Source organism: Sciurus carolinensis, chromosome 7 (genome assembly GCF_902686445.1).
Source record: "Sciurus carolinensis chromosome 7, mSciCar1.2, whole genome shotgun sequence".
Taxonomy (NCBI): Eukaryota; Metazoa; Chordata; class Mammalia; order Rodentia; family Sciuridae; genus Sciurus; species Sciurus carolinensis.
This window is the reverse complement of record NC_062219.1, coordinates 34,745,984-34,758,975: the sequence shown is the minus strand read 5'-3', so window position 1 is coordinate 34,758,975 and position 12,992 is coordinate 34,745,984. Positions and strand designations below refer to the sequence as shown.

General features: G+C 43.4%; 1 protein-coding gene across 6 annotated transcripts in view; it reads left to right on the top strand.

The window, feature by feature from the left end:
• The first annotated feature begins 5,157 nt into the window (after nucleotides 1-5,157).
• Nucleotides 5,158-12,992, top strand: part of L3mbtl3 (L3MBTL histone methyl-lysine binding protein 3) — a 112,406-nt gene continuing 104,571 nt past the window's right edge. For 2 of the 6 annotated variants that reach the window (XM_047559419.1, XM_047559414.1), the window contains exons 1-2: nucleotides 5,158-5,228; nucleotides 8,692-8,775. The gene's annotated coding sequence lies outside the window, so the exon portion shown is untranslated. Of the gene's footprint in view, nucleotides 5,229-5,997; nucleotides 6,020-6,962; nucleotides 7,184-8,691; nucleotides 8,776-12,992 lie in introns of those variants that run through there. The other 4 variants (XM_047559418.1, XM_047559420.1, XM_047559416.1 and 1 more) reach the window with 4 other exon arrangements.

Genomic DNA, 12,992 nt, shown 5'->3' with positions numbered 1-12,992 from the left:
CTTGCCCAAGATCACACAGTAGCAAGAAGTGTAGCTGGGATTTGAATCTTGAAGTCTGACCTGCATTTTCCACTAGTGAGAAAAAATGATTTGGTACTGAATTGACTAAATTGAACAACATACTTGGTCCTCTATAATTTTGTAAAGCCAAAATGATTAAGTCATACACATTGCTTGGGGTCTTGTTTTTCTATTTAATTCAAAAGACTCCTCAATTCTCCATAAGTGATAGACAGTTATTGTGGGGGTGCCAGAGAAGACAGAAATTTTGCTATTCAGGCAGCCTTCCTGATGACCACAGTGTGGCCAGATCTCTTCAGACTAGAATGACATTTGAGAACAAGAGGTCATGCAGAGTCTGGAGCAGCATTGGTATCTTTATCTTTGGCTTCTCCTGCCTGCTAATTTCTGCTCTTTCCTATGATTTCAACGCAAGCAGTTTAACAATATACCTATGCACTACCTTTTTCTGAGTCATTTAGTATTTGCAATGCCTATCAACTAATTTCATCTCCAGTACCTCCAGTTCATATGGTCAAGTGTGAGAATATGATTGGCCATTCACATGCGCAAGCACTTCCTGCTGATCATAGGCTACCCCCCAACTGCTCAATTCTGCTCTTGGCTTAAATGCCCACTCCTGGACAAATCAGTTGCTGCAGGAGGCCAGGTCACATGGAAAGAACATTTTAGAACTAGGCTTTAATGGGATCTGAGGCTATTGTCACAGACGTGTTTTAAAATCTGGCTTGTCCCCACTAATATTGTTTAGATACAAGAATTCCAGATTTAGGTTTTTAAATAAGTGAGTTATATAAAGTTAAAAATAAAAAAATAAAATAAATAAAATAAAATAAAGTTTTTAAATTTAGAAGTCAATTTATAGCCATGGGGCTATATTTTTCCACTCTTGAATATGTCTATCTCTACCTTCTTTGTATCTCAATGAAATGGTAATAAATATTCACTTTTATCCAGAGGCTCTTTATGTATTTAATTTCCTTAAGATGTTTAGAATGTGGTAGATATCATGGTTGTTTCCTTATCTGATAAATAATACACCCCTTTTCTTTTACCCTCAGCATTTCAATTACATTTCACTATTACAAGTTTTGTGCTGAGAATGTATGCAGATGTGTCACAAGAAAGAACCAGGATTCAAATTAAAGTACCTCTATGAACCTTTTAGTGTTATCTAGAACACTAACAGGAAGAACAAACTCAGCTTTTACAAATATCAATAATAAGAATTTTGGCCAAATCAATGTTAACATCATTTTTATACTTGGAAAAACATGGAGTACACAATTATGTAGGCTAAAAAATCAATAGCTCAACTCATACTTAAAAGTAAGGCAATACACTAAAAAGAATGATTTCAAGTATTATCCATTTAGAAAATGTCTGTAGAAAGATTCAATTTTACCTTAAGACTAGTGACCAATAATAGCACACACTGCAACTTGGGGACCCGGGTTAGAAAAGCAGTTTGTGGCTATGAAACAGATCAAAACTAACTAGCCATTAGGGACTAGAATCCCTGACCTCGATCTCATTACTACCAGGCTTGGCCCCACTGAATGAGCTGTTTATTGATAACATTTGGATACCTAGCAGATGAATGAACCTTTATTCCTTACCTAAAATCCCTTTCTTAGTTCTATATTATTCCTACTAAAATGTGACAGTGTTATTAATACAAGGAACGGGGGTTGAGGGGGAGGGGCATTGCATTCCAAGAGACCTCAGAAAGCAGTTCCTGTTTTCTCTGTTCAACTAGGGAGAGGATCAAAGCCCTACAAGGTGAAGTGACCTGCTAAATGGTTGCCAGCAGTAGTGGCAGCACTGGATCAGAATGTGGACCACTTGGACTTCACTTCTGAGTGCTTTCAGTTTGCGAGGGCCTGACAAACGTAGGAGGTCATCCGTGAACTTGTCAGTACTGGAGTGTAACCTATGTTAGGAGCAGGGAGGTTTGGTTTCTAAATTTAAGTTCAGGTATGGTGGAAGTTATAGGACCCAATATAGTGAGAGGTATTGTTTGTTCTTTGTGGTAATGGGGATTGAACCCAGGGATGATTTACCGCAGCCCTGCATCCCCAGCTCTTTTTATGTTTTGAGTCAGGGTCTCACTTGTTTGCAGAGGCTGGACTTGAACTTGTGATCCTCCTACCTCAGTCTCCCAAGTCAAGGGGATTACTGGCATGCACCCTTACACTGGCTTATTGAGAGATTTAAATGGTCTTCATTTGAGAGGTGATCGGAAGCCTCAAAAACGCTCTGAAGAGTCAGTGCAGTGATTTGTTTAAAACATTTTCCATGGAAAACAACCTTAACTTCAGCATAGTTAGGAATGGAGTCATTTGCAGGGAGTGGAAGTTTGCGTATAAGTGAATAAATACAAAGAAAAATAAAGGAGTAAGCTAAATAGTTTGGAAAGTCAAGGAATCTGGAGACCTGGGTTGGAAGGATGGATCTGGTATGTATGTGTGGTAGGGTTGAGGAAGGTAGAATGGGAAGTGGGAGAGGGGTAGAGAATGATGAGATTAAATGATGCTGGAAAAAATGTATTCATCATGCATGATTAACCAGTGACTGAACAGCAGAAGGTTGAAGGTATGGCAGAGAAACTTCTAGTATATTACCACTTAGGGAACAGATGGTGAAAATCCTCTAAATAGTATTCATTTATATAAATAATAAAACAATGTTATCTGGATGCTAACGGTGTATTCAGCCTGCCTTAGATGGTGGCACTGAAGATTTCTTGTTAATAAAAAGAAAAACCAAAAAATCTTGGTAGTAGCCTTTAAAGTCATTATTCTTACAGGCAAGTACCTTCAAGATCTTTACTATTATGAACCACATATTGGGAACAACTGAGATGAGGTTTTAATGATGAGCTCTGGAGGAGAAAGACAATGTACTGTAGAGTGCCTTATGTCATCCTTATTTCTATCAGTGAGCCTCAGTCAGTGCAGTTTCCAGGCAAACCTTGCTCTCTACACCCTTGGGCCTTTATCAGGTACTTTATGATTGGAGCATGTGCCTGGACACCTTCTAGAAATAAGGGAACATCACACACCCCCTGGATGCATGTCCTTTAAGAATTAACTAAACCATCATTTCTAAAACATCTTTCCTTATTGCCACCAGTGCTCCTAGACTATACTTGCTCTACATACCCCTACTAGAACATTTACCATATTGGAAAACTACCATATTGGAAAACAATGCCAAATTTACTACACTGTCTCTCTCGCCAGACTGAATTCCTTATAGCCAAGGCCTAGTTTGGTTAAGTGTTTTATCTCTGGCACCTTGCAGAGTGCTTAACACAAGGTAAACCATTCACAAACATTTATAGACTGTTAAACCAGTATCTCTGAAAATCCACGTGCAATAGAAATACCATCCAGATATAATCTAAAGAGAATGAATATAAAATGGATTTTTAGGAAGGGGAATCTAAAATTAATATGAGTTTCTTTTGGGGCAAGGTCTTAGTTTGCCACATAACTCATGGTCTTTTTTTTCCTCTTCTCCCATAGTCTGCCTTTGGCCATTTCGCTGCTTATTATTCAAGGGCTAGAAAGCAAGAAGCTGAAATCAAGATTGGTTAATGAAACTGCTTGGAAGCTGCTTTGGAAAAGGTTGGATGTGGTGAGTGATATTGGTAGGTAACGGTGGTTTGAGATTATCCATAGCTCTCACTAACCCAGTCTTTCCCATTTCACAGCACTGAACCAATAGCTGTCCAGGATATGAAGCATATTTTATAAGCTCATTTCAGCATCACAGGTTTGTACCTTTGTTCTAAAGTATACATCAAGCCACAAGCCTTGATTTTAGTTTTGGAGAATTCTGTCACTATACCAACAGAAGAAAGAGTTGGGTGGTCTGCTTCTCTAGGGTAATTTCATGGTCCTAAGGAAAGAATTTAACAGTTTATTTTCTGAAGCTGGTTGAAGGAACATTCCTTAGGTGAAAAAATTCAATCAAGAATAATATTACTTACATTTTTGGGGAAGGATTTTTAATACAGAATTTCCATCTGTGATATATTTAAATTCTAGGCCTCAGGCAACAATTTCAGAAAAGGGTTTCCTTTACCCTTTATTAGATACAAAATAAAGAGTCCACTTTAGGGGTGGGGGCTTCTCCTTACCTTTCCACTTTTACAAAATATAAGACTTGCTTTGCCATTCCTAAAATCACACAAGCTACTCCTGCACCCCTCCCCCCAGCAAACTCAGATATTGGCATCAAAATGTTTAGCCTAACTTTAATTACTTGAATTATTTCGTATAAATATACTTATCTAGTAAGGAGGAGGATGGTGAGCTGTCCCAAAGACAGTCTGCAGTCAATAAGCGGAGAGCTGTCAATAATGAAATACAATGCTCTCTTGATCTAGTTTTGACAAGTCGACAAAGGCAGGTTTGGCTATTTGGGACCACTCAGTCATCTTGACTGCATACATTAAGAGGGTAACCCTAGACCTGCTGATTGCCAAGTTACCTTAACAGTGATTTCTAAGTTAAGGGAGGAATCCCAGATAACTCACAGCAGAGGCCTAAGCCATCACATCTGTCAATACAGATTCACACTTTGGGAGTGAAAAGAACGCGCAAGTTTTTTAATGCATACTTTATTATGCATTCTTGCAGTCCTAAAAGAGGAAGAGATTGTACTCCTTAGAAGCTTAAAACTTTATTTTTCATGACCTGTAGCATGTATTTAGGCTTTGAGTAGCGTTTGTGTAAAATCAAGGCCCACTCTTTAATGGCTGAATGCATACATTTAACAGCACATGGTGGATTAGCTGCTCCGAGAATTGCCTTTAAAAAAAGTAAAGTGAAAAACAGACAAAGAAATCTATAACCTTAGCAGTCTTTCACATTTGTTTGGACTGTTCTTGAGGCAGCTTCGAGTCCGTGACAAGGATCTCGAAAAGATGCACCTGAAACAGTATCTGCGGGCAGCTGCATTTGCCAAGCGGCTTTATTGCTGCTTTCCAGCGGCGAAGGCGCAGCAGCAGTAACAGGGAAGCCAGAGCGAGCCTCCCCGGCAGCGGCGGCGGCGGCGGCGGCGGCGGCACCGGCACCAGCGCAGTTTCCCCTCTCCCCAGCCCTGACTCTACGCGCACATGCGCACTGCGCCCGCAGCCCTGGACCATTTGTCAGGACTACTCGTGAGACGGAGAAAAAAAAAGAGAAAATTTGGGGGTAAGAAGCCGCTGATCGGATCTAATCTCTAATTAATCTGAAGATTTGTCCGTGCAAAAGCCATTCATTTATTTTTCTGGGTGAGGATGAAAGTTGAGAGACCTATAGAGGGAAGGAAGCGCACCCTCGTCTTGTGAAACAGATCAGGGGAGGGGAAGGACAGAAGGGGTTTCTCCCCCACTTCTCTGCGCCTCTGGGAAAGAGGAGAAAACTTAATCCCGGGGAAAAAAGTGGGCAAGTGACTCGGAAACGGCTGGAGGGGGAGTCTCTGGGCATCTCACTCAGAAGTAGTGAGTGCGAGTGTGAAAGAGGAACAAAAGAGAGAGAAAAGAGAAAGGAAAAAATGGGGGGAGGAGAGACTTGTATTTTTTTCTTTGCGCGCACACGGGGAAGGGTGTGGGGGGCCGTGCGGAAGGGAGCCGGGGCGAGACGGCCGCGTCGGGTTCTCGCCCGCGCGCAGGCGGCGGGATGCGTGTGGGCCCCCTCCCCCGCGCCCCCCGAGCTTGTCACTTTGGTCGCTTTCATGACACCGGGCGCGGGGTGGGGGAGCGCGGCGGCGCCGGGCTCCGCCGGGGTGCGTGTCCGGGTGGGCGCCGCGGAGCCGCAGCCCGGGCGGCCAGCGCGGCGGCCGAGGCAGGGGCGCCGGCGGGGGGCGCGGGGGCGGCCGGGGCCGCGGATCGGTGCGGCGGGAGGCGCGAGCCCCGCGCGCCGCCCCTGCGGCCCCCTCCGCCCGTGTGGCCTTTGTGCCGGGCGCGCACCGGAGAGCGAGCGAGCGAGCGCGAGAAGTACAAGTACGGAGACCCAGGCAGTGGGAAAAGAGGCCGGGCCACTTTCTCCCCGCTCGGGCTGCAGAGAATGGACTGGTTGAATGTGCAGGCGCGTCTCCCCGGCGTGTGCTGTGTGTGCGCGGCGGAAAGGCCTCCCCGACTCCCACCGCGCACACGCACACTCACACGCACGCACACACACACGGACTCGCGGCGGGGCTCGGCGGCCGAGAGTTTGCGTTTGCTTCCTCGCCGCCTCCCCATTCCCGACCGAGTGTGTGAGAATTTCATATAGATCAGCTCCAATTTCCGCCATTTTGGGAAAGTTGCACAAAAATAAACCCTCCGGTTTATTTCTGCCCGAGGCAGGAAAGTGCTTCGGGAAGCGAGGCGGCGCGGGCCGCGGCGGCCGTCCGCGCGGGGGAGGGCGCGGGCCGCGGGCCGGGCCGGGAGCCCGCGCCGTCGCGGCGTTCGCCCGCGCCGTGCCGTGCCGCGCCGGCCCGGGTGCGGGCGCGGGCGTGTGTCGGGAGGCGGCGGCCGCGGCGGCGGTAGCGGCAGCCGCGCCGGGGCGGCGGGCTGCGCTGGGGGGAGGCGCGGGGCTGCTGTTCCTGCAACTTGTTTACGCCTGCCTTATATTGGGGAGGCAAGCGGGGTCGGAGCCGGGGCCGCCGCCCGCCTCGCGCCGCGTGCGTGTGCCATTCCGGAATAATGGGCTTTGCACACTCGCGTCCTGGGCCCGGCGGGCCGTCCTCGCGCCGCGGCGGCGGGGCGGGGGAAGTAGAGGCCGGCGGGGGTGGGGATCGGGAAGCGCAGGAGCAGAGGCATCCGCCGCGCGCCCCGCGAGCTGGTGGGGGGAGGAGGAGGAAAACTTGAGAGCCCTGCAAGGGGAGGGGGCGCGGTGGCACGGGCGGGGGAAGGGCGCAACTTCGGGACTGGTAAAACTTTAATTACCTTGAAAGAAAAAAAAAAGGCCCTATGATTTTAACCCCCGGTTCTGGTCAGAGCACGGCCCACAGCGCGACCGTGAGAGAAAGTTTAAAAGCGGGCGGTTTCCTCTCCGCCTTCCTCGCGCAGGGTTGGGGGTGTCCGTTTGTCCGTCTGCGCTCGAAGAGAGGTAGGGGTAACGAGCCGCACTCCCGGGTCGCGTGGACCGCGACTCTGACCCCACCCTTCCACGGGGAGACGAAGGTAAACGTCGCTTCGGTTTCCCTTCTCAGTCCCCCTGCCGCCACCACCCCGCTTCCTTTTCCTCCCCCTCCCCGCCGATTTTTTGAGGGGACCCGAAAAACGGAGTCTCTTTCCTTATGCAACTTCCTCGGGCGCCCAGAGCACGGCCCTTCCCCCTCCCTGCATCCCTTGGCCCGCTCCTTTGCCACCTCGGGGCTACGGCCAGAAAAATGCATTCGAGATCATTCAAAGTGCACTGAAACAAAAACAGATTTTTAATCTTTCTAAGTTAAGGGAAACTGAGATGAGAAATAAGAATTTGGGGTTGGGGGGCTTCGGCTGGGGCGAGCGCGTCGAATTTTCATTTTGATCTTCCTAGGTGGTGGTTGGTGATGTCTTTATTAGTGTTGGGAGCACGACAGTCTCCGTACTGGCTATCTCGGTCGCGTGGATTTTTGCGCAAGTTTTTAGAAAAACACTGACTCGAGTAGAGAGCATTTCTCCGGAAAGTTTCAAGTGCAGCAAAATAGCGAACGTGCAAAACTGGCCAAGGGGAGACCTCTAGTGGTTAAACGCATCTTAAGTTCGGAAGGCCGAGAGCAAAGTTTGGCCTTTACTTGTAGCTACGTAGTCCGTTCAGACGTGGAAGTAATTAGAGGACCTGAGCGAGCAGCCAGATGTTGTGTGAAAAGATGCTGATCAGAAATAGAAAGTTTGGAAAATCCGAGAGCAATGAATTCTGAGGATTCAGGCCCCGTAGTTTACACCCGACATTGCTTATGTGAGAAAAGCACTTTGCTTTTATTCAGGGATTTGAGATTGGGCCCTCCCTGGAAAAGAATCGTTTTTGTATTTGTCGTCGTCATATCTTTCATCAATTTCTAGCCACAAGTCAAAGCGGATACTTTTCATTTTGAATGTTAATAAAAGTAGAAAATGAAATATGTGTTTAAAACTTTGAAGAAATGGAAAAAGGTCTTTGAAATCTGCCTTTTATATGAATCGGTCATTTTATTCTCTGATAAATATAACTTAAGGCTAGTATTTCGTTTTTTAACTATATGGTTGTATAGTCATGAAATAAGTAGCACTTCCTAGTTATAAGATAGTAATTTTGTTTCACTGTAAAACAATATTTCTGAATACTTTGTATAATCTGATTTAAAACACGTAAATATGTGGGTAAAAACTGCTTAGGGATTATCTATTCTTTTGCCAGTGTGTATTTTGTCAAGTATCTTTAATTTTAAGGATAAAAATAATGAAGCAAATTAAAGTTGTGTCACATGATGCCTGTAACTTTCACCTGCCTGTCATTGGGTGAATTTAGGAAACGGGAATGATATAAATGATTAAAATCAATTTCACTTCATTTGGAACTAGTTTATTTTAACATATATAATAATGATAGAGTGTGGAATTATGCATGTCAGTGTTTGAAAATGTGGCTCATTAATTGTGGCTCATGTATTTGAAGGCTTCTTTTTGATGACAGTGCTTTTGATTTTACTTTCCTCTTTTAAAATCAGTACTAGATTCTTAAGAGAAGTCTTTGGGGTGCCCAGCAATTGTGAAGATCACTGGACAGTTCTGTGTTTCTTCATCACCACAAGGTAAGATTTGCTTGTTGATATAAATTTCTTGATGCACTTGAAAATGCTAAAAGCTGCTTTTTGGAAATGAGGAAGGAGAGTGTGGGCCAGTGTTAGCAGAAAAGCACAGGTTTGTGGGTGCTGCTTTGAACATGTGAAAGTACTGGCGCTAAATGTGATTGAGGGCTGAATGAAATGCTAGGAAGAATGAGAGTGTCATGATAATCGTAAGACCCACTTCCTAGATTTTTCTTTCAGTACTGAGGTTTGAAACCAGGAGCTCTTTGCCACTGAACTATATTCCCCTCTCTTTTTACTTTTTAATTCTGAGACAGGGACTCACTAAGTTGCCTAGGTTTTTGCTAAGTTGCTGAACTGGCCTCCAATTTGTGATTGTCCTGCCCCAGCCTCCCCAGTTGGTGAGCCACCTCCTTTGGCTCTCTTACTGGATTCTTAATTAGCATTTCAACACTTTTTTTCCTGAAAGTAAATTGTTTTATTCTTTGAATTTGAAAAACTGGGGAAACTGGAATGAAGTAATTGTAAAATAATGTAACTATTATGTAGCTATACAATGATATGGAAGATTCTAGAACTTTTTTGAGGGGGTGGTACAGGGACTTGAACTCAGGGCCTTGCACATGTTAGGCAAGGGCTGTAGCACCAAGCTATAACACCAACCAGAAGATTTTGAAACTTTAAGACTTTGGAGGCATGGGGGTCTGTAGTAAAATTTTGTAGGTGAAATTTACAATGTGAGTTTTGGAGTATTTAAATAACATTTAAGTAACTCCTATGGCTTGAATCCAAACAGGGCCGATGTGTGCCAGGTAGCGTGGCATAGGATCATGGTGAAGCTCCAGTGAGTTACCTTAGGCTTGTCAGTTTTTGAGTATATCTCCACAGGGAACACCGCTGTTGTCCAGTATGATCTTTTTGGTAATTTTGGAGGGTAATTTTGGAGGCTTACTTTTGGTAGTCCAGTACCTACTCTCAGGACAAAGGTTATTCTTAGGCAGTAGGGGCAGTCATCTTTGGGAATGAACATCTAAGTAGTGGTTTCTACTGTTAATACTTGTTTTGCCTTTTTTCTCTTTAACCTTGCTTTCTCCTTTTCTGCTTGTTTTCCTGACTTCTCTGTTGTAAGTACTAAACTGGATTGCTAATTGTTTGGCAAAAACAAAAGGAAACAGAGATTAGACTTCCTTTTATGAGCAGGACTAATAATCCTCATTGGGCCAGGTGTGGTCTAGAAGTCAATCCAAATAATTTCCAGTATGAAAATGGTTTTCAAGAGGAGCTAACTGTCATTTTCTGCTTGCGGGTTGATTTGGGTAGTGTCATTAGTGAAATAAATAGATGTGGTCTCTGTAGGATGTGTAGGTAATGCAGCAGAGACGATGGAGCAAGAACAACTGTAAGACCCTGCAGCCAGAGGGAGGGTTGAAGCAGAGTAGTGGGTGTTTCTTGGGAAGGTGAGCTTCATGTTTGGGCCTGCTGAGCTGAGGACAGCACTTCTTGCTCTTCATTTGGAGAGTCACTGTGGCTTTGGATAGAATGCCAGAATAGGCATCAGAAGACTGAATTTTGTCACTTAATATATCACCTTGTGTAAGTCATTTTACCTCCTTTAGCCTAGATTTCTTTATCTGGAAAATGGGAACAATAATACTAGCCTTTTTTTTTTTTTAATTTAAAGATCAATAAAAATAAGAGCTTGAGAACTTTTAAAGAATTATTCAAGCATGTGGTAATATTATCATTGTGCCTTAGCCAGGCTTTGTGAAGAGAAGGAGGAGGTAAGTTGTCTATGGCAGAACGTGGTAATTTAATTCCTGGCTAAAATTTTTAGATTGGTTTCCAGTATGTGCATTATATATATATATATATATATATACCTGTCGAAAATTTTCCAGCAATGTATCTTTCCTTGAGCAAAAAGTAACTTATCTTTGATAGTATTGGCTCCTTGAGGGAAGGACCATGTTCTAACATGATATTGGGTACAAAGCCTGAAATATATTTATCCCAGGTTAGTCATTTGGTAAGGAGAAGGGGTAAATGAAAGGAATACTTTAAGATGATGCCTAATTGTGGAAATGGTAAGGTGGTTAAAGAAGAAGAATCGGTGTGAAGGGAATTCACATACTGTAATTAATATTTTTGTTGCGTGAGTCTGCTGGGAGAAGAGAATGAGAAAATAGGTATCTGGGCTAGTAGCGATTTAAACTAATTATGTGGACTAGAAAATGATTCCTGTGAATTACTGGATTTAGGTAAAGATCCACATGGTCTCTTCCCACCTGTTTTCTAGACCCCTTTGCTACTATATCTAATTATAGCCATGTCTCTAAAATCTAGATAGAAAAATATCTCACAGCTACTATTGGTGATTATATTTAATTTGATGCTTCTGAATTTGACAAAATAAACCCTGGCAGTTTTATTTCATCTCTCTTTTATATATTATCAAATCAATGTTTTAAGAATTCAAAAACCCGTTAGTAGAGGAAAGAAGAAATACGACCTGTTTAATTAGTCCTTGATTAATTGAGAGTTGGTTCCTGAATAATTTCCACTGGTCTGTTTGGTAGTTTATTTTTAAAAGTCATATACTATTTCAACCAATACTATTTGTATTAGATGCAGTTAGGATGGGATATTTACAGAAGTTTCTTTATGTAGCGTGGGACAAGAGTACTCTGGGGAGTGTTTCTGGTTATTTACCAAGTTTTTATTGACCCTGAAAGTGTGAATTCTAAAAGACTAGGTCTTTGCCCTTGTGGAGTTTTCTTGATCCTGCCCAGGAGTGGCCATAACTTTGAACTCCAGTAATAATACTGTAACAGTTGCACATGGTGCCACCAGAAACGAATAAGAGCTCTAGCAATTGTGGAAACCAGTGAGCTAGGAAACACTGATTTGGGGGCTAATTCATGCAGGACCCTGGCCAATAATCATGTACACATGGCAGAGTACAGGATATTTCTTTTTTAATGCTTAGCCCTCAGAAGCTAGTAAGCAGTTTTTCACCTTCTATCAAGGAATGCCTGAAATATGATTGAGGAATGATGGATTATTTGACTTGTTCTCTTTGACCACTGCATGGACAGTTGACTTTCTGGGGAATATCTCATTACCACTGTCCCTATATGCTACTGTTGAGGTATTTGTTCCTCACAAGGATTTGGGGTATGGGCGAAGATATTGTATTAAAAATATATACATCTTTATTTCTGCAGTGCTGGATTTGAACCTAGGGCATTGGACATTGTAGGCAAGTACTCTACCCACTGAGCAATACTCCCAGCCTAAAAAATACTGTATTTAAGGAGATGGATTTATGTGATGGGTTGAAGTTCAAGGGATCTGCAGAAGATACATTACCCAATGGGAATGTTTTCAGGATTTCTTTTGACTGTGTTAATTTTTTTAATTGATGTATGCAGCTATGAGTCAGTAGCGGGAGGTGATGGATTAGTTAGTGTTGATTAGCAGTTGTTGCAGGGAGCAAAAGAAACACCAGGAACAATGGGTACCCTTGAAATACAACAAGTTTAATTTACTAGCGCTAAGAAATTCCCATTTAGGAAATAGGATAGTTTGGAGGAAAGAACAAGGAAGTTTGAAGGGAACTTGAATAAAGTTGGGTGATACTGAGAACTTTTTCTGATGAGTCCGAGTTTCTTCCTTAGAAGTGGATTTGAAATTAAGGGCTTGGATGGCCATTGTAAGGATTGCATGCATATTATATGTAATATAGTAAAATGCCTTCTTTGTTACCTGGTTTCTCCCATATATACAATCAGTGCTTTGTATGGTGTCAATATATACTTGTTAAACATACATTTTATGTAAATTGAAATTGTGGAGTGCTTCACATGGTCAACACTTGGAGTAGTGTTGAATGAATGAAATGTGTTGGGACTACAAGAAATAGAGCATCAGTCCTTGCTTCAGGGTGTTCATACTCTACTTGGGGGAATAAGCCATGTACATAAAATGGTAATTTACAAAACAAAGCTGCAGTTAAATAAGTGTGAATGGTAGAGATGACATCATAGGTACCATGGTACTACTGTGGTAACACATGTTCCTGTGATGGTGATGGTGTAGGTGGAGTGGCCTCTGCAAAACACTTGTGGTATTAATATTTAAGGTGATGTGCACTTGAGTGTCCTTCTATTTTTTCTTTTGAGGTGCTGGGGATGGAACCCAGGGCTTTGTGTTTGCAAGGC